The sequence below is a fragment of the Cherax quadricarinatus genome, chromosome 80 (assembly GCF_038502225.1).
Source record: "Cherax quadricarinatus isolate ZL_2023a chromosome 80, ASM3850222v1, whole genome shotgun sequence".
NCBI lineage: Eukaryota > Metazoa > Arthropoda > Malacostraca > Decapoda > Parastacidae > Cherax > Cherax quadricarinatus.
The window spans coordinates 4,309,065-4,331,560 of NC_091371.1; the positions used below are offsets into that span (position 1 = coordinate 4,309,065).

The window sequence follows — 22,496 nt, forward strand, 5'->3', positions numbered from 1 at the left end:
CACAAGTCTATGTCAAGGAAGACAGGACAGTGAAGGAAAGAAAAGGAGAAATGGTTCACCGACAACCCACACTTAGGAAAGGAACCTTACGACGACGTTTTGGTTCATCCTGAACCAATGTCAAGTCACAACTTAAGTGAGAAAAGTAGAGATGGCCTAAAGAGAGGAGAGAGCCTTTGGTTCAATAACGAATACAGAAGAGCCAGAGACAGGAGGAAGTGAACTCGAAAGAAATAAAGAACAAATCAAACTGCAATAAACCGAGAATGAAACACGAGAATCATTGAAGAATATTCAAGAAGAAGAAGAAGAAGAATTAGAAGAAAAAAAAGAAGTGGTACGATAATTTGAAAATGATATAGCATCGAAGGTGAAAACAGAATCAAAGTTACTCTACAGCCACATGTTACAAGTGTGAAGGACCAGGTGATAATGTTGAAGAAGATGGGAAGGTGACAGTAAATGGCAGAGCTTAGCAAAATATTTAAAGAGATCTTTACAGTAGAATGTGGTGAGTTAGTATAAGCAACTGTAGTTATCCAGATCAACAAATGCATGTAACCATCAGCACAACAGAAGTGATGTAACGAAACAATGAGACGAGATCATCTATCTCCACGAGTACTGAGAGAAGGAACACAGGTATACAACCAATCGCTCCAACCCAGAAATGTACCAGAAAATTGGAAAAAGGTAAATGTGGGAGAGACAAGAGGCAGTGAACTATAGGCCAGTATCTCTAACAAGCATTTTGTCAAAAGTCGTGGAAAGATAATAAGGAAAAGGACAGAGCACTTGGAGAGAAAGAGATTCTTCACAGAAAATCAGCATGGATTTAAGGATGAAAAATTCTGTCTAACAAATTTGTTTGAGTTATAGGACAGACTCATAGAGAAAAAAACAAGAACGACACGGCTGGGCGGATTATAACTTCTTGAAAGAATACAGGAGAGCATTTGATACAGTATCGTATCAGATTAATCCAGAAACCGGAGGAACAGGCAGGGCTTAAAGGCAGACTGTTCCAGTGAGTCAGGGAGTACCACAGTGACTGGAGACAGAGAGTAACAGTATGGGATGGGATATGACAACTGAAAAAGTAATGAGCAGAGTTCAGAAAGAATCAGTATCAGGACAGGCCAGAAGGAACTGTCTCCTCGTGTCCCTGCAGATGATGAAAAATTAATGAGACAAATAAGAACAGGATAGGACACGAAAAGGACCTGAAGAGAGTACACAGATAGTCAAACAAATGGCTTCTCAAGTTCAATCCAAACAAATGCAAGGTCAAATGAATTTGAGAAAGTGAGGGCAAATTGAACACAGAGTACAGCATGGGTGAAGAGAAGCTGTAAAGATCAGAAAGCGAAAAGGATCTGGGGTAAATATAATACCTAGCATATATCCAGAAATACTCATAAACTGTATAACGGCAATGACATATGCAAGATTAGGAAACCTCAGAACAGCATTCAAGAACTTGTATAAAGGATCCTTCAAATATTATATTCTACAAATGTTACTCCAATGAATAAGTACGTGGCTCCAGCATTAAACATCAGAAAATGCTTGAAAAAATCCAGAAGTCTGCAACCAGGCTAGTACCAGAAGTGAGAAACATGCACTGTGAAGAGTGGTTGAAGGAACTGAACCTGCTGACCCTGGCTAGAGAAGGACAGGGAAAAGCACGATTACGACATACAGACTCCTAAGGGTGACAGACAGGGACAGGCTGTTTGAATTAAAAGGACCAGAATCATGAAGACACAGGTGGAATCTGAAGACAGTGAAGAGCCATAAGGATGCAGAGAGGTATTTCTGTAGATTTAGGATGGCTGAGAAGTGGAATGACTTGGATGACGCAGTGCTGGAGACAAACTCGATACACAGCTTTAAGAGTAGATATAATAAGGCCCTAGAGGGCTTTAGGAGGTCGGGGGTCAGGAGCAAAGTCTTGACCCCGAAAATAAACAAGGTAAGTACATGTAACTACTCAGTGAGCACGCACATACGCACACATGGGATACAGGAACAGGGGGACACAACTGGAAGCTGAAAACTCAGATGAGTCAAAAGTATGATAGTATTTCTTCAGCCTTAGAGTTGTCAGGAAGTGGAACAATCTGGAGAGTGAGGTAGTAGAGGCAAGATCCATACACAGCTTTAAGAAAGGGTACGATAAGCCTCTTAGAGCCTTCGCAACCAGCGAAGAGGCGAGGCCAGAAACTGTGAATCGACCCTGCAACCACATATAGATGAATATACACACACACACACACACACACACACCTTTCTCCCTAACCTTTGCACATTTGTTCTTCCTATTTTACTTATTCTCTCTCTCTCTCTCTCTCTCTCATCCTTCTGTTCTTTTTCTGGATCAAAAGTCCCTAGAGAGAGAGAGAGAGAGAGAGAGAGAGAGAGAGAGAGAGAGAGAGAGAGAGAGAGAGAATTCGCTCGCTGGCAACACGTAATTGTCATCAAGATATAACCGTTATCTTCATGGTGTGATGCGACAGGTGATAACCTGTGGTACCCGTGTGATATCTTATTAATGTTATATCAAGTTTTATCAGTGTTATGATATTAGTACCTTGTTACCTAGTTATTATCATATTTATGTTATCATGTTCACTATAGTAATAACATGTAACACTAACAAACGAGAACACACACAGGTGATAATGTGCTGGCTGGAGCAAGACTTACAATATTATTATTATTTACTATAATCATTATTTTCAATTCTTTCGTACAAAATAAAAATGATAAAAATATGAGTGAATTTATGTGTGTGTGTACATGCATGCAGGTATGTATGTATGTATAAACGTGTGTGATTATGTACTTGTCTGAGAAGACGACTATTCACTTCTTCATGGTGTTCATGTCACCTGTGGGTCTTCCTCCTACATAATGGTCAAATGACCAAGCAATCTCCTTTCACCATTTCTAGAAAAATTATATTAAGGTTTCCTGACGCATACACTCTGTTTCATCAACAGAGGAACAACCAAATAAGGATGTGGAGAGTAAGTGCCGTTTCATAAGAACATAAGAACGAAGGAACACTGCAGAAGGCCTACTGGCCCATGCGAGGCAGGTCCAAGTCTCCTACCGGCTTAAGCCAATGCACCCAACCTAGTCAGGTCAGGTCACATTGACTTAAGGGAGGAACACGGCAACCGACCTGTTAGCACAAGCTATCAGGTCTAACTCACACCCACCCACATCTACTCATGTATTTATCCAACCTATTTTTAAAGCTACACAACGTTCTGGCCTCTATAACGGTACTTGGGAGTTTGTTCCACTCATCCACAACTCTATTACCAAACCAGTACTTTCCTATATCCTTCCTGAATCTGAATTTTTCCAACTTAAAACCATTGCTGCGAGTCCTGTCTAGGCTAGATATTTTCAGCACACTATTTACATCCCCTTTATTTATTCCTGTCTTCCACTTATACACCTCAATCATATCCCCCCTAATTCTACGTCTTTCTAGAGAGTGCAGTTTCAGGGCCCTTAGTCTATCCTCATAGGGAAGGTTTTTGATACATGGGATCATCTTTGTCATCCTCCTTTGTACATTTTCCAGAGAATTTATATCCATTCTGTAATACGGTGACCAAAACTGTGCAGCATAATCTAAATGAGGCCTAACCAAGGATGTATAGAGTTGAAGAACAACCTGAGGACTCCTATTATTTATGCTTCTTGATATGAAGCCAAGGATTCTATTAGCTTTATTGCGAACACTTATGCACTGTTGTCTTGGTTTCAGATTACTGCTAACCAGAACTCCTAAATCTTTTTCGCAATCCGTAATATTAAGATCTACATTATTTAGTTTATATGTGGCATGGTTATTGTCCTGTCCAACATTTAGAACTTTGCATTTGTCTATATTAAACTGCATCTGCCACTTCTCCGACCACTGCATCAGTCTATTCAAATCTTCCTGGAGTGCTCGAATGTCCTCGTCAGAATGAATTCGACGGCCTATTTTGGTGTCATCGGCAAACTTGCCGATGTCGCTCTTTATGCCCTCATCTATGTCGTTTATGTAGATTGTGAACAGCAGGGGGCCCAACACTGACCCCTGTGGAACACCGCTCGTGACGCTTCCCCACTCTGATTTCTCCCCATTTATGCAAACTCTCTGCTGCCTATTTGTCAACCATGCCTCTATCCAGGAAAAAATTTCTCCTCCTATTCCATGTGCTTTAATTTTCCTCAATAGTCTCTGATGTGGGACCCTGTCAAAAGCCTTACTGAAGTCCATATACACAATATCATATTCATTACCATGATCTACCTCCTCAAATACCTTAGTGAAAAAAGTTAATAAATTCGTAAGGCAGGAACGCCCCTTTGTAAAACCATGCTGAGATTCGTTGATTAATTTATGCTTTTCAAGGTGGCTACGAACTGCCTCGGCAATTATTGATTCCATAAATTTTCCCACTATGGAGGTTAGGCTTATTGGTCTATAGTTCGAAGCTAAGGACCTGTCACCTGTTTTGAAAATAGGTATCACATTTGCCATTTTCCACTTATCTGGCACCATGCCAGTTTGTAGTGATATGTTGAAAAGATTAGCCAAAGGTGTGCTAAGCTCCTCTTTACATTCCTTTAGAACCCTTGCATACAGTTCATCAGGGCCTGGGGATTTGTTAGGTTTTAATTTATCTATTTGCCTAAGGACCATGTCACTTGTGACCCTAATAGTGCACAGTTTATTATCGTCCTGTTCTACATAATTTATCATTACTGGAATATCACTGGTATCCTCCTGTGTAAAAACTGAGAGGAAGTATGTGTTAAAAATTCTACACATTTCCTTATCACTGTCAGTGAGCTGACCCGAGGAACTTTTGAGTGGGCCTATCTTGTCCCTGATCTTACTTCTGTATACCTGAAAGAATCCTTTTGGGTTAGTCTTCGATTCTCTTGCAACTTTAACCTCATAATCTCTTTTTGCTTTTCTAATTCCCTTTTTTATTTCTCTCTTTAACTGAATATATCGATTTCTTAATTGCCCCTCTCCTCTTTTGATTTGCCTATATATGCCTCTCTTTTGACCAATCAGATATTTTAATCTATTGTTCATCCATTTAGGATCATTTTTGTTTGATCTGATTTCCCTATTTGGAACATAATTTGACTGAGCAGCTAGAACTATGCCCTGGAAAGCATCATATCGGCAACCATCACCACCTACCTGACCCTTAGTCAGGTCATTCCAGTTCAGCCCACCTAAGTAATTTTTCAGTCCTATGAAATCAGCCAAGCGAAAGTCAGGGACGGAGACTTGATTGCCATTATTAGGGGAATTCCATAATATGTTAAAACTGAGTGATTTGTGATCACTCTCCCCAAGCTCATCATTAACCTCAAGATTATTAATTAGTGTTTCCCTACTGGCAAGAACCAAGTCAAGGAGGTTATTTCCCCTAGTTGGCTCTGTCACAAACTGTTTTAAAAAACAATCCTGGATCGAATCAAGAAAGTCACCCGACTCTAAATTTCCTGTCAAATTGCTCCAGTCAATCTGTCTATAGTTGAAATCTCCCATTAGCACAACATTTTCGTATGTAGATGCCTTACGAATTTCGTCCCATAGAAGTTTACTGCACTCCCTATCAAGATTTGGGGCCCTGTAAATCACACCCAAGATTAGTTTTTCTCGGCCCTCGAGAAGCTGTAACCAAACAGATTCAGTGGCTGACGCTTCTAATTTAATATCTTGTCTAACACAACAATTTAAATTGTCTCTGACATACATCGCTACTCCACCACCTTTCCTGTTGACCCTGTCAGTGTGGAATAATTTATAGCCTTGTATGTGACATTCAGAGGGCATCTCTCTATCTTTCAGATTGAGCCAGGTCTCTGTTATAGCAATAATATCTATGTTTCCTGCACTTGCAATTAATCTTAGCTCATCTATCTTATTTCTAACACTCCTGCTATTAGTATAGTAAACCTTAAGGGAGCTAGTCCCTTGCTGCCCTCTGCTGTCCCCCTTTGTTTGCTGACCTGTTCTATTGTCTTTATTTATAACTTCATGCTGAATGCCTTTTATACATTTACTGTTTCCAACCCTAGTGTTGCAACCTGCTTGTTTCCCACACACACCCATACCTCTATCTTCCATCAGTTTAAAATCATAGGCATTTCACCAATGGCCTTCTCAATCGAGTCTGCAAGTGCTACCACCCCTGCCCCAGAGAGATGTACCCCATCCCTTGCATACATATCATGTTTGCCATAAAAGTTGTTCCAGTTGTCAATGAATGGGATTGCAAGTTCCTTGCAGTATCTGTCTAGCCAGCAATTTACACCAATTGCCCTAGACAACCATTCATTTCCTACTCCCCTTCTAGGCAAGATGCTACATATGATTGGGATCCCTCCCTTAGACTTAATGAAATCTATAGCTGACCTGTACTTATCTAGCAGCTCTTCTCTCCTACCCTTCCCAATATCATTTCCACCAGCACTGAGACAGATAATGGGCTTGTTCCCATTACCTGACATGATATTATCCAGCCTGTTGACAATGTCCCCAACACCAGCTCCAGGGAAGCACACTCTATCTCTCATCTTCTTATTCCTATTACAAAAAGCACGGTCAACATATCTTACCTGAGAGTCACCAACCACAAGAATGCGCTTACCTTCATTAGCAGGGGCAGTAGTACCCTTACCTTCACTGGCCACTGAAGTACATTCATCCTGGAGAACAGAGAAGCGATTTCCTACCTTCAGATCTTCACTCTTAACTTTCCTTACTCTGATGCGCCTCCCATTACTGTGAACAACTCGCCACTTGTAGCAGGTGCTGGGCTGCACCTCACTGCTGGTAGCCGTTGCTACCTCCCCACCTACAGCCTCCTCACAGTGAGAGACAGACTGCACCTCACTGCTAGAAGCCTCATTCCCCACATCTCCAACCACCTCACACTCTCTCCCAGGCCCAAAAGCTTGACCAGATGTGTATTCAATGATTGCTGAATATAAGTTCTGAATGTTTCTTTGTTCAAGTTCATGAATATTTTTGAGGTTTCCTAACATCCCGAATATCTCAATTTTTAAAGCATTACTCCCAATATCCATCCTTCAGACGGTAGTGGCTAGTTTATTGTACATCCCCTATCCATCCTGCGGACGGTAGTGGCTGGCTTATTTGTACACCCCATATCCATTCTATGGACAGTAGTGGCTAGTTTATTGTACACCCCATATCTTTCCTGTGAACGGTAGTGGCTAAATTACTGTACAACCTATATTCATCCTGTGAACGGTAGCACAAGCGCATATCGAACTAGGCTCCAAAAGGGTTAACAGGAGTACATTTAGATGTACATCTACAGTTTATATGTTGGAAGTAAATTTAGGATATTTGTTTAAGATTTCTGGTATCATATTTTCATTAATAAGATACCTTAACACATCAAACAGGCAATTACAGTCTAGTCTATCACAAAAAAGTTTCAACTTAGCAAACACTATTACATTCCTTTTTTCCCAGTAGAGATCACTTAAGATAAATCAAACTAAGCATAGTCTTCAAGCAAAACATGAAAAAGAAACCAGCACTGTGATCTCTGCTGCTTGTTCCGAGTATGTATATATTTATTTGGTGGTATACAACCTTACAGTATCAAGCGACCATCAGGTGTACTGTGGCATTCTGAGGTTTTAGAGGGAAGTTGGGGGAATTGTTTGATTACTTTGTTTATATAGTTGTTTCATCACTTAAGACGTTCTTAGTGCTAATAACGTTGTCGTTGAAGCGCCCTAAGCAAGAACGATGAAGACTGTCTTAGTCCATCAGCTGGTGAATATCTAATCAGTGGCTTAGTGTTGAAAGTCCTGTGGGGCCTATTTTCTAGGCCCTTTATGTATCCACATGCTTGCGTTACCGTCCACATGGATGGATATGGGGTGCACAATAAACTAGCCATTTCGGCGGAAAAATCTGCTACTCTACATACCAATTTGGTGAAGGAATAAGCTACTTGTAAGTCCACAAGATATTACTGAGTCTAATTCTTTCCTTGTTGAGTGGTAACTGTGTCTATTACTGGACACTGATTATAGCACAACCCGGTATTGCACACTTGTAACACAGTCACATTTATCTACACACATTTTAAGACCAACAAAGACTGCTGTGTGAGATTTATATACACACAGTTATAGAACTATCGGGAGTTATTATAATGACAAAGGCTAGACTGTTCCTCAGGCCTTTGGAACATAATGAACCACGGGCCACTGAAGAGCCTTAACAGCTGCAAAATGTTCCACGGTTTACAAGTCCAAAGGCTAACGGCTCCTTTGAAGGCAGGAGAGATATCAGAGCTGGAACAGATTCAAAGATCGTTAACGACCAACACAGAGCAATAAAACATTTAAATTACCGGGAACACTTCAAAATCCTAAATATGTACTCACTGGAGCGGGGGAAAGATACATAACAATATATAAGTGGAAGGTGCTTGAGGGCTTCGTCCCAAATCTACAAATTGACATAACATACTAGAGCGAGAGATATGAGAATATGTAGAATAAAGCCAGATAAAGGTGGGGATGCTGTCGGCACAATAAGAGAACACTGCATCAACATTCGTGGTCCCAGACTTTTTAACTTCTTACCAGAAGATATCAGAAACACTGTTGGAACAAGTGTGTAAGACTCCAAGAAAACACTCGACCATTTTCTCCAACAACTGCTGGATCAACCAGGCTGTGATAGATATGTGGACCAGCGAGCCGACAGCCTGGCTGATGCAACAGAAAAGCCTGGCCCAGGGCCGGGCTGCGGGAGAAAGAAAACTCTCGAAGCCCTTCAAAGGTATATCACAAGAGGTGTAGGGCGTATCATTGACCCCTACAGCCTTGCCCATCGTAAAACAGGTCATGGACCATCAAGAGCATCATGGTCCAAGGGCCACTGAAGCATAAGGCATACCCATGGCCCCGTCAGTCTTGACTACTGTAAAATTGACCACGGGCCACCAGGAGCATCATGGCCCGAGGGCCACTGAGATGTAGGGCGTACCAGTGTCAGCCTTGACCGCCGTAAAATCACTAGTGTTTGGGATCCCTGGAGCGGCCCACCGGGGGGGCGTCAGGCCTTGTTAAAAGAAAATTTGTCAATGAACACGCAGGTCTTTCGATAGTGGTGGTGGTGGTGGTGGTGGTGGTAGGTGTGATGATGGTGATAGCTATTGTGATGGTTGTTTTAGTTAGTAACCATTTTATCATAGGCACATATTGATTGGGCACTTGGCCTATTGTGTGTGTACTCACCTAGTTGTGGTTGCAGGGGTCGATTCACAGCTCCTGGCCCCGCCTCTTCACTGGCCGCTGTGTGTGTGTGTGTGTGTTTGCATCGGTCGAGTCATAGCTAATGGTTCCGCGTCCTGGCTCTTTATCGATTTTTTTAATTCCGGTCTCTATCACACGTATGTTTGATGCTGTGTATTGCATTTACCTGCACCACCTCTTCATCTACTGCATTTTAGTGACTCACCATGCTAAGTGTGCACTCCACTGAACACCTTACGACTGTGCAGTACTTCCCTACGTCCACGTGAATCTTTTTGGTCCTAAAACCACACACACAAAACACTCCCTACGAAAGCAAGAGGACTGGTAGTAGGTGTAAAAATACAGCCCAAGACAAGTAGTGATAGGATGAGTACCCTAAGTGTAAAGGGACCAAGACTCTTTAACACCCTCACTTCATGCATGAGGGGAATTACCAACACCTTCTGGACAGAATAGAGAACCGAGTAAGATAACTTATCTCTCACCTGGACACGGCCTGGAGAGATCTGTCATTTCAATAGTCCATGCACCGGGAGGCCTGGTCAGGGACCGTGCAGCGGGGCGCTAAATCCCGGAACACCACAGGCAGACTCTAGATCGGATCTACTCTGTCTCCCTCTCCTCACAACGCTAACAGCCTATCCCAATCCACTTTGACTCTGTATTTTATATGCCGTGATCGTGTCTCATGGTCCTCACTTTAAGCGTTGTTTGAGTTCCCTAAGTTCTGTCTTGCGGCCCATCCCACTCAGTTCCGGCGATACCTCGTATGGTCATGCAGCATTCCTCTAAAAACACCACACACACACACACACACACACACACACACACACACACACACACACACACACACACACACACACACACACACACACACACACACTATTTACTTAATTTAGGTTAGGTTATTTTAAGAGTCAACAACTGTCTGTTCAAGTTAGGTGAGGATGAGTTAGGTCTTTTTATTTGCACTCAGGTTCTGTCAGAGTCTATTGGATTACTCCTGAGGCTTTATAGGATTACTCCTGAGGATTACCTAATGAAAGATGCATGAAAAGAGGATTTGTCCAGGCCAGGAGGGAGCTCTGAAGAGAGAAGAGGGATGTAGGGAGGGATGGAAAGAAGAAACAGAAAATGGGGAGGAGGAGAGGAAGGGGAAAGGAACGAGAGGAGGTGAGAGTGGAAGAATGGAAGAAATTAAAAATAGGAAGGAGGGAAAGTGAAGGATGGAAAAAACTAAAAACGGGAAGGGAAGAAGAGGAAGGAGGGAGGTATTAGAGGATGGAAGGAGAGGAAGAAGGGAGGAGTGTAAGGAGGGAGGAAAGCAGGGAGGGGTGATGGTAAGGAGGGAGGAGGAAGGAGTGATGGAGTGAACAAAGTGAACAAGTGAGAGAGAGAGAGCAAGGGAGGGGTGTGCAAGGCGTCCAGCGGGGCAGGTATCCGTCACTCAGTGATCTTTACTGCTGCTGCCTTGATGGGCGGCCACGGCTCATCCTGCTTAGGTTACCATGCTCGCCCACCCACACCCACACCCTCACCCACGCCCACACCCTTGCCCATACTCTCACCCATGCTCACATCCACACTCTCACACTGGTGCGCGCCCACACCCTCGACGCAGCAAGCTATCCGTCAACCTTCTTTACTTTGTGCTGTAAGCCTAGAAAACCTGCATTTCTAACCCTCTAGCTCCAGGTTATGGCTAACCTGGGTTAGATTAGTTTAAATCACATAAGACTGACTAGAGCAGGCTAATAAATCTCTCTCCCTCTCTTCTCTTTCGAGTTCATTCATGAAAAATCACAATGAAAATAATTTTAATAACATATAACAAACTTGTTAATAGCAGCTACCTTTTTGTGGGGTAAGTGTGTTAAATTTCTGTTTTCTTTTATGTCTGTATCCTAAGTCCACACTTGTGGAGCCTCTCGCTTAAAAGACATTGTGGACATTGCCGCTGCGAGGACTGGTAATCACTGACTTCATTCAGGGTATTCAGAAAACACTGCTACACTCTCGAAAGCACTTAACTTGCATTGTGTGACTGGATCGTGTGTGACATTATTATGCCTTGAGTTTACGACAAACTGTCCTGTAGCTCGACTGCTAGCGCACTCACCTCACACACTGAAGTCAGTGCTTCGATCTCCGGTACGGGTAAAAACATTAGGATGTTTCCTTAAGACACGTGCTCTCCGTGTTCACCTATCAGTAAAATAGGTACCTGGGTTAACGTTAGTCGACTGGTGTGGGTCGCACCCTGGGGACAAAATTGACCTAATTTGCCCGAAACTCTCTCCATAGCCAGGGGATTTCTAAACCATACCCCCGGCCGGGATTGAACCCGCGGTCATAGAGTCTCAAAACTCCAGCCCGTCGCAATCGTGTCATTACGATTTCTTGAGTCGGGGGATTTCTATATAGTGGTACGTCATTGTCAGCTCGGCCTGTATGCCTTGTATATGAACTTATAAAAATAATTATACAAGTCTTATGATGCTTACATAGATTACAGTGTCTTGGGATTGACTTTGACTCGTTACGGGTATTATTTTTTTACTTATACTCGGTGTATTCTCCTTCCTCTGCTGTGAAATCTGTCTATGTAGTGAGCGGACTTAATATCTGTCAAGCTTTGTGGATTCATCCTATTCTCGAACAGAATGTATTTTGTTTCCGATTTGCCCTTTAAATGTTCATGCACTGTATTTAGTTGACATTGTTTTGATCAACTGGTATCTGCACACACACACACACATAGGTACTGTGTAGTGACTTTGGGTCTGGTGCGAGGAAGCTACACGGTAATTTCATGTATTGTCCTTTATATGTTGAATCATATAACTAATTTCATGCAGACTGTCAATATTACTGTACAAGTTGTCTTTAGTTGTTAAAGATGAGTGCATTGTACACGTCTTGTTTTATCAAATCCCTATACTAGTGACTGCAACTGACCCAGCTATCAAAGCAGAGGCAACCATACCTCACATGAGAACCTATACAGGATCTGGTGTTTAACTGTCCGGGAGATAGTGTCTGACTCTCTGTGGTATAGTCTATTTGTCGGGGAGCTGGACTGTTTCAATAGACTCCTCAAAGGAGGTTCATTGGTGCCAGAGTGGGGCTCTTGATACAGGGAATTGAACCTGCCCTCTCCTGTTTGGGGGGTCACACCAGATTGTCTTCATTTTCCCTAGGCACTGTATGACCTGTAAGGATTTAGCGCTTCGTCCTACATATAATAATAATATAATAATAATAATAATAATCTTAGATCTAGATTCAACCTGGCTGTGACTGCCGGTTTGAGAATAGTTGATCAAGGTTCGGTGTAATATGCTGTCACTGTGCGTGTATAAGTTCACCTTAAGTTTCATCTGGTCCAGCCAGTGGTAGAACTTAGTAATTGGAAATAGGATTGAGCTTGAATTATAATACTGGCAGGTGGGAGAGGCTAAGAGGTCTTCACGGGATATTTATTGTGGAGTAAATCATCGTTTCGGTAATAAATCCATCACCATAATCAGGAATCATAATCTGGAATATTACATAAAAGTGATGTCATTCCTGTTGATAGTGATGAATTTACCACAGAAAAGTTAATTTACTCTACAATAAATATCCTATGAAGATCTCAGTCTTTCCCACAATCTAAAATTAGTAATAGGATTTTCTGGAGAACAGGTGTTAATATCAATATACATCACTACCATACATAGTCAGCAATGCCTGAAGTAGCCGTGGCGTATGATAAGACGATTCTTGAATTATATCCCATGGAGAATATTACGGATGAACAGGACTCAAATGAGGAAAGTCCTCCGGTTCAGGAACAAGAATCTGTACCTTACCATAGTCCACTGTTATTGCCAGTTTCTTACGGGAACGGATATTACACTAGACGTTAAAACGATGTTAAATTTAGGAGATGAGCTCAAGTTGTAGAGACTGTGCCAGAGAAGAATAGTTTATCACATCCCCCACAGTTCCATGTGAGGAAGTATACATAGGGAAAACTTTTACGAGCCGAGAACAACGCATCTGTGAACACATGCTCTTCAAACAGACGACCTAACTATTGTCATACACCGCAACACACAATCATGAAGTGTCACAAAGACAAACTTGTCATCAAGGAATCAGACCTAAATCGCAGACAATGTTAGAAATTTGCTCTCATCGCCACCACTAATGATTTTGCTCAAAGTTTCCCTTCAAATACAGTTTATACACCAAGTTTGATTTAAAAATACGATAATTCGTGTTTCTACACAGTAAAACATCAAAAATTTTATATACATGCATTTTTTTTTTCAACAAGTCGGCCGTCTCCCACCGAGGCAGGGTGACCCAAAAAAGAAAGAAAATCCCCAAAAAGAAAATACTTTCATCATCATTCAACACTCTCACCACACTCACACATTATCACTGTTTTTGCAGAGGTGCTCAGAATACAACAGTCTAGAAGCATACACATATAAAGATACACAACATATCCCTCCAAACTGCCAATATCCCAAACCCCTCCTTTAAAGTGCAGGCATTGTACTTCCCATTTCCAGGACTCAAGTCCGACTATATGAAAATAACCGGTTTCCCTGAATCCCTTCACTAAATATTACCCTGCTCACACTCCAACAGATCGTCAGGTCCCAAGTACCATTCGTCTCCATTCACTCCTATCTAACACGCTCACGCACGCTTGCTGGAAGTCCAAGCCCCTTGCCCACAAAACCTCCTTTACCCCCTCTCTCCAACCCTTTCGAGGACGACCCCAACCCCGCCTTCCTTCCCCTATAGATTTATATGCTTTCCATGTCATTCTACTTTGATCCATTCTCTCTAAATGACCAAACCACCTCAACAACCCTTCTTCTGCCCTCTGACTAATACTTTTATTAACTCCACACCTTCTCCTAATTTCTACACTCCGAATTTTCTACATAATATTTACACCACACATTGCCCTTAAACAGGACATCTCCACTGCCTCCAACCGTCTCCTCGCTGCTGCATTTACCACCCAAGCTTTACACCCATATAAGAGTGTTGGTACTACTATACTTTCATACATTCCCTTCTTTGCCTCCATAGATAACGTTTTTTGACTCCACATATACCTCAACGCACCACTCACCTTTTTTCCCTCATCAATTCTATGATTAACCTCATCCTTCATAAATCCATCCGCCGACACGTCAACTCCCAAGTATCTGAAAACATTCACTTCTTCCATACTCCTCCTCCCCAATTTGATATCCAATTTTTCTTTATCTAAATCATTTGACACCCTCATCACCTTACTCTTTTCTATGTTCACTTTCAACTTTCTACCTTTACACACATTCCCAAACTCATCCACTAACCTTTGCAATTTTTCTTTAGAATCTCCCATAAGCACAGTATCATCCGCAAAAAGTAACTGTGTCAATTCCCATTTTGAATTTGATTCCCCAAAATTTAATCCCACCCCTCTCCCGAACACCCTAGCATTTACTTCCTTTACAACCCCATCTATAAATATATTAAACAACCATGGTGACATTACACATCCCTGTCTAAGACCTACTTTTACCGGGAAGTAGTCTCCCTCTCTTCTACACACCCTAACCTGAGCCTCACTATCCTCATAAAAACTCTTTACAGCATTTAATAACTTACCACCTATTCCATATACTTGCAACATCTGCCACATTGCTCCTCTATCCACTCTATCATATGCATTTTCTAAATCCATAAATGCAATAAAAACTTCCCTACCTTTATCTAAATACTGTTCACATATATGCTTCAATGTAAACACTTAATCTACACATCCCCTACCCACTCTGAAACCTCCTTGCTCATCCGCAATCCTACATTCTGTCTTACCTCTAATTCTTTCAATTATAACCCTAACGTACACTTTTCCTGGTATACTCAGTAAGCTTATTCCTCTATAATTTTTACAGTCTCTTTTGTCCCCTTTCCCTTTATATAAAGGGACTATACATGCTCTCCGCCAATCCCTAGGTACCTTCCCCTCTTTCATACATTTATTAAACAAAAGTACCAACCACTCCAACACTATATCCCCCCCTGCTTTTAACATTTCTGTCATGATCCCATCAGTTCCAGCTGCTTTACCCCCTTTCATTTTACGTAATGCCTCACGTACCTCCCCCACACTTACATTCTGCTCTTCTTCACTCCTAAAAGATGGTATACCTCCCTGACCAGTGCATGAAATTACTGCCTCTGTTTCTTCCTTAACATTTAAAAGTTCCTCAAAATATTCTCGCCATCTACCCAATACCTCCATCTCCCCATCTACTAACTCCCCTACTCTGTTTTTAACTGACAAATCCATATTTTCCCTAGGCTTTCTTAACTTGTTTAACTCACTCCAAAATTTTTTCTTATTTTCATTAAAATTTCTTGACAGTGCCTCTCCCACTCTATCATCTGCTCTCCTTTTGCACTCTCTCACCACTCTCTTTACCTTTCTTTTACTCTCCATATACTCTGCTCTTCTTATAACACTTCTGCTTTGTAAAAACCTCTCATAAGCTACCTTTTTCTCTTTTATCACACCCTTTACTTCATCATTCCACCAATCACTCCTCTTTCCTCCTGCTCCCACCCTCCTATAACCACAAACTTCTGCCCCACATTCTAATACTGCATTTTTAAAACTATTCTAACCCTCTTCAACCCCCCCACTACTCATCTTTGCACTAGCCCACCTTTCTGCCAATAGTCGCTTATATCTCACCCGGACTTCCTCCTCCCTTAGTTTATACACTTTCACCTCCCTCTTACTTGTTGTTGCCACCTTCCTCTTTTCCCATCTACCTCTTACTCTAACTGTAGCTACAACTAAATAATGGTCCGATATATCAGTTGCCCCTCTATAAACATGTACATCCTGGAGCCTACCCATCAACCTTTTATCCACCAATACATAATCTAATAAACTACTTTCATTACGTGCTACATCATACCTTGTATATTTATTTATCCTCTTTTTCATAAAATATGTATTACTTATTACCAAATTTCTTTCTACACATAGCTCAATTAAAGGCTCCCCATTTACATTTACCCCTGGCACCCCAAATTTACCTACTACTCCCTCCATAACATTTTTACCCACTTTAGCATTGAAATCCCCAACCACCATTACTCTCACACTTGATTCAAAACTCCCCACGCATTCACTCAACATTTCCCAAAATCTCTCTCTCTCCTCTACACTTCTCTCTTCTCCAGGTGCATACACGCTTATTATAACCCACTTTTCACATCCAATCTTTATTTTACTCCACATAATCCTTGAATTAATACATTTATAGTCCCTCTTTTCTTGCCATAGCTTATCCTTCAACATTATTGCTACTCCTTCTTTAGCTCTAACTCTATTTGAAACCCCTGACCTAATCCCATTTATTCCTCTCCACTGAAACTCTCCCACCCCCTTCAGCTTTGTTTCACTTAAAGCCAGGACATCCAGCTTCTTCTCATTCATAACATCCACAATCATCTCTTTCTTATCATCTGCACAACATCCACGCACATTCAGACTTCCCACTTTGACAATTTTCTTCTTCTTATTCTTTTTATTAATCTTTACAGGAAAAGGGGTTACTAGCCCATTGTTCCCGGCATTTTAGTTGACTTTTACAACACGCATGGCTTACGGAGGAAAGATTCTTATTCCACTTCCCCATGGATATAAAAGGAAAATTAATAAGACCAAGAACTATTAAGATAAAATCAAAGAAAACTCAGATGAGTGTCTATAAATAAATGTGTACATGTATGTGTAGTGTGACCTAAGTGTAAGTAGAAGTAGCAAGACATGCCTGTAATCTTGCATATTTATGAGACAGACAAAAGACATCAGCAATCCTACCATCATGTAAAAGAATCACAGGCTTTCGTTTTACACTCACTTGGCAGGACGGTAGTACCTCCCTGGGTGGTTGCTGTCTACCAACCTACTACTACATGCATATTGTGGCAAAAAATTTCAAGGCTTAAGAATTTTCAATTATCCACATTGAACTGCATCTGTCATTTCCCGAAACCATGAACAGGCTAGCACTTACCAGTGTACAACAATAGTAACAGAAGCTTGCCAAGCTTGCCTCAAAGCACCCAGCTTCCATTCCTGAAAAAGAAAATTTTGATATGCGGAGCCCCGACTTACAGACCAAGATAAGCTCCATCTTTCATAACACAGGCAACTTTATCACGAGAATAATGATCAAACACATCCTACCTACGCTGAGCCTTGATATCACCTAAACTCTGCCCACAGCCCATACAGCACCTGACATGACCCGCTACTCTGTATTCCCTGGTCTCTGTATGGAACTGACAAAGCCAATGGATGACGAAACATAGTTAAAGCAAAAAAGTCTTAATATAGCAAATGTTTCTCTCTCTCGCATGCGAGAAATGAGAGGAAATAGGTTTGATTCAAGGAAGGAGAGGGGTAGCACCAATTCCTAGCATCAAAAGTTCTTCAACAGCACCAGGCCCTCCTCCCACTTTAAAGGAATAGAAGTTACAGTAATTAATTAGTCATCATGAAGACAATACTAAAAAAAAAAGCACTAAAACAACCACATAGAACATCACTACAACAACCACACAGAACATCACTACAACAACCACACAGAACATCACTACAACCACCTCACAGAACATCACTACAACCACCTCACAGAACATCACTATAACAACCATACAGAACATCACTTCCTCATTACAACAGCCACATAGAACATCACTTCATCAGTAAGACAGACTTAGTTCAAACATGTCCATTTACGACAGTGAATCTTTCACTGCCAGCATCACTGTTAGCGAGATCAAGGCTAATGAAATGTGCCCCTATCACTGCTAATGAGATCGGAGATGATGAATTGTGCCAGCATCACTACTAGTGAGATCAGAGATACTGAATGGTGCCAGCATTACTACTAGTGAGATCAGAGATAATGAATGGTGCCAGCATCACTACTAGTGAGATCCGAGATAATGAATGGTGCCAGCATCACTACTAGTGAGATCCGAGATAATGAATTGTGCCAGCATTACTACTAGTGAGATCAGAGATAATGAATGGTGCCAGCATTACTACTAGTGAGATCAGAGATAATGAATGGTGACCGCAGCACTGCTAGTGAGATTAGGGCTAGTGAACTGTGCCCCATCACTGCTAGTGAGACTAGGTCTTGATGGTAAAGTACCTTTCTTTATCTGCCTATTTCGTCTGTCTGGTTTATTGGTCCCTCCTCCTGTTACGGTTAACTAGGCGTGTAGTAGTAGTGCTGCTTGGTGGCGATGCTTGGTGGTTCCCGGTGGGTGGTAGTGTTGGTGTTAGTGGTAATGGTGGTTGTTTTTGTCGTGGGGGCTATGGTGATTTTGGTTGTAGCTGAGGCTGGTGTTGGCGAGGTGATCGATGGCTGTGTGGAAGATTACAATTCAGGAGGTAGAAAAGCCAATTTGTTTTTATTTAACAAAATTAGATACATCAGCAGTGTGCTGTTACATTATTTTAAATGATAATTACATAGTGGGGACATCAGTAATATGATGCTACACCATTTTAAATGATAGTTACATAGTGGGAACACCAGTAATATGATGCTACACTATTTTTAAATATTTACATAGTGGGGACACGAGGAATGTGAATATATTTATATGGTAGGAACAAAGCTATATTTCCCTGTCACACCATCACACAGGTCACATACATACAGTAGTATTGAAGTCAAGCCTTGGACTAGCCCCTTCAACACAAAAACATTCCCACCACTAACTCTTTTCATTATGTCTTTACATTCATCCCGTGGCAAATATATAAGTGAGAATTCTTGGGTTGGAGAAGAATCTGCCTTGCATGGGCCAGTAGGCCTACCGTAGTGCTCCTCCATTCTTACGTTTTTATGTAACCCCACCATGAGTTACACACTTTACCATTACACCCCCACCCCACCAGGACTAACACACAATCATGAAAATGATCCCGGTCACTAACGTTTATCTCTTTCCACTGGTCATTACACCTACTCTCTTGAAGTACCCCATCAATTTCACATTAATAATTTTAAAAACACAAATGGACATCACTCGCCCCAACTTCCAAGAATTTTGCAAACAGCAGAGCTGGAATCTACACCATCCCCTACATAGGGTGGGGCAAGTATTAAGTAGGTGACACTCCACACACCTTTGATGTCAACTTTCAGAAACATAGTTATACACGTTGAGTCCATAACACAATGTATGCATCATACACAGAGATAACAAGGCATATAAGTGAGGCAACAGTTTCTTGCACTGCTTTCTTAAGTAGTGGAATCTTATTGTTCTTAGTAACAAGCATGTATCTAATCCTTAAGAGTGGGTAGTGAGTAGGGAGGAATGTCACTGACAGGCGTACCGCATTTAACAGGGATGTTCAGATTAACTAGATTACTCACATCTGCCTTCAGTCATTGTGTGTTCAGAGACTGGTATGTTAATGTACGTATGTTCACCAGTGGTAACTTAACTACATTTCGTTATAGATTAACAACTAAATATATTTTCACCAATAACTGCAGAAAAAAAATGTTCGCCGTATAATAAGCAATACATTGAAATAATCTTCGCTTTTGCAAAGCTGACGAACATAGGTTAATGTAAGAGTTGGTCCCTTATACAACTGTCATGATATATCTCGTGCTGTGATATATGTACATTCTTAAGTATGATTATACGTTTTTATTCTCGCATGATACACCGGCGATTATACTCAACAGAAGGGAACATTCCTTTTTTAACAAATGAAAAATTCCCCTTGTGGACATCTGTTACAGAAAACTTAACCTTTGGATCTGATAATAGCAGAGTATCTGGTGAGAGATGCACGCCGCTCCACGGAACGGATTTGTAATAACAGGCGTTAGTGCCCCTGCCGTCAATACCTGCATTATCGTAGCCCCAGGCCCTGCCTACCTCCACCATTACCACAACTACCCCCGTCACCACCACCAGCGTAACCCACTTTATACGGAATACAGCTGCTGGCTTGGCCACCCCATCGGCACAGCCTTCGCCCTGAATTGCATATTCACTGGGATGCGCTAAACCTAATAGGTTCGTACAGCACCTAGGGAGAATGGGAGGTAGTCAGCTTTGAAGCTAGAAATGACAAGAGTAGCTCAAACTCCCAGGTTCAAGAGCCCCTCACCAGCATGAAGGCACTCTTCACTTGAGGGGAACCGCCACGTTGAACTTGAACGCACCGGGACGCTGGACAATGAGGAATGAAAGTGACTAGAACAAGCATAAGCAAAGAACTCTTTAACACAGGTGCACACATGGTCAAGATGTTCATTTGTTGTCCAGGCCAAACATCAGAATTGGGAAGAAATGTGGTCAAAGTGACTTTGACGGTGGAATGATTTGAGTATCTCAGAAACTGCTGATCACCTAGGATTTTCACGCACAAGTCTCTGGGAGTTCACAGATAATGTAAAAAACACAAAATATTCAGTGAGCGGCAGTTCTGTGGGCGAAAACGCCTTGTTAATGAGAAGTCAGAGGAGAGTGGCAGAGTGGTTCAAATTTACAGGAAGGTGATAGTAACTCAAATCATGCGTTACATCAGTGGTATGCAGAACATCTCTGAAATCGCATCACATCGAACCTTAAAGTGTCAACTAAGAACAGGAAACTGAGGCTACAGTGAGCACAGGCTCACCAAAACTGGGCAGCTGCAGATTGGAAAACCATCTGGTATGACGAATCACGATTCCTGCCGCAACATCTAGATGGTAAGGTCAGAATTTGGGGTAAACATGAACTCATGGATCCATCCTGCCTACGAAGCCGTCAAAACCGCAGCAACTGCGTGCTGCTATCGTGTCAACATGGACCAGAATCTCTCTGGAATGTTTCCAGGATCTTGTTGAATCCATGCCACGAAGAATTCAGGCTGTTCTGGGGCAAAGAGGAGCCCTAACCAGTACTAAAAGGATGTACCTAATGAAGTAGCTACTGGGCATATTAAGACAGTCCTAACCAGAGGTAACCTAACCTTATCAAATTCTACCACTTTACAAGTCCCCTTTCCACACTAGTGCCCTTGTGTGAAATAAGACACATGTGCAGTGTTATGATGTTTTACTAAGGGAAACGTTTTGTCACGAAATGTCATCGTAACATAACGTTTCCTCAGTAAGATAATCTAACACTGCATATGTCTTATTTCATATTTGTCGGTATTTTAGGTGAAGAGAGAGATCAGACACTGAACCCAAACACGTACGCTAAAAGTATTAAAAAATGCATGTATCTACATATTGTTTGTATACATGTATATACATATTTGAATACGTGCACTGATTAATAAAAAAAAAGCATATAGGAGACAATAAGCAACTCGCTTCCACACGACAGACTTCAACATCAATACAGAAGAAAATTAGCATTAACATTAGCTGCAGCACCAGGCCTCAGTCACCAGCAGTCGACCATACACGCAAGCAGCCATTATTATCATCAGAATCAATTTAAGTGTTAAACACGAAAGGGTCACACAACCCTGAAAAAACGTACGTGTCGGTGTACATATCCTCGGGATATTATGGTCTCTGAAGGTTGCTTACTCAACTTGCAAGCAGCACCAATGTAACATCAGTATATGTCCAACTAGAAGCAAAATAATTACCATCATCACAAGAGTAACACCAGTATCTGTCCAACTAACAGCAGTTATCACTAGCAAATACGTAATTCACACACCAAATAAAAAATAACGAAAACCAAGTATTTTGTTCATTTTAAAGTTTGATACAAAATTATGAATGACTCACATTTGGTTTAACGCTTTGCGAAATATGATCTTCATGGCGCTTTAAGAGGCCTAATTAGTAATCCAGATAGTGTGTGTTCAGTTCGTTCATTCCTAAAGGGCTCTTGATCTAAGGAACTGGAACTCATCTTCCTTCCAAAGAATAAAAAGACAATACCGTGACCGGAACAATACACAAATAACCTGCACATGGGAGACTGAAACTTACAACGACGTTTCGGTCCGACTTTGACCACTGACTAGTAAATGATCCAAGTCGGATCGAAACGTCGTCGTAAGTTCCAGTCTC

The 22,496-nt window shown here is 41.5% G+C and overlaps 1 long non-coding RNA gene across 1 annotated transcript in view; it reads right to left on the minus strand.

Annotated features, from left to right (window-relative positions):
- Positions 1–18,926, minus strand: part of LOC128702296 (uncharacterized) — a 23,011-nt gene extending 4,085 nt beyond the window's left edge. Inside the window, exons 1-2 of the long non-coding RNA XR_008409079.2 lie at positions 18,591–18,926; positions 17,442–17,503 (exon numbers count right to left, since the gene is read on the minus strand). This is a non-coding gene — a long non-coding RNA (uncharacterized lncRNA). The remainder of the gene's footprint in view (positions 1–17,441; positions 17,504–18,590) is intronic.
- Between the last annotated feature and the right edge of the window lie 3,570 nt (positions 18,927–22,496).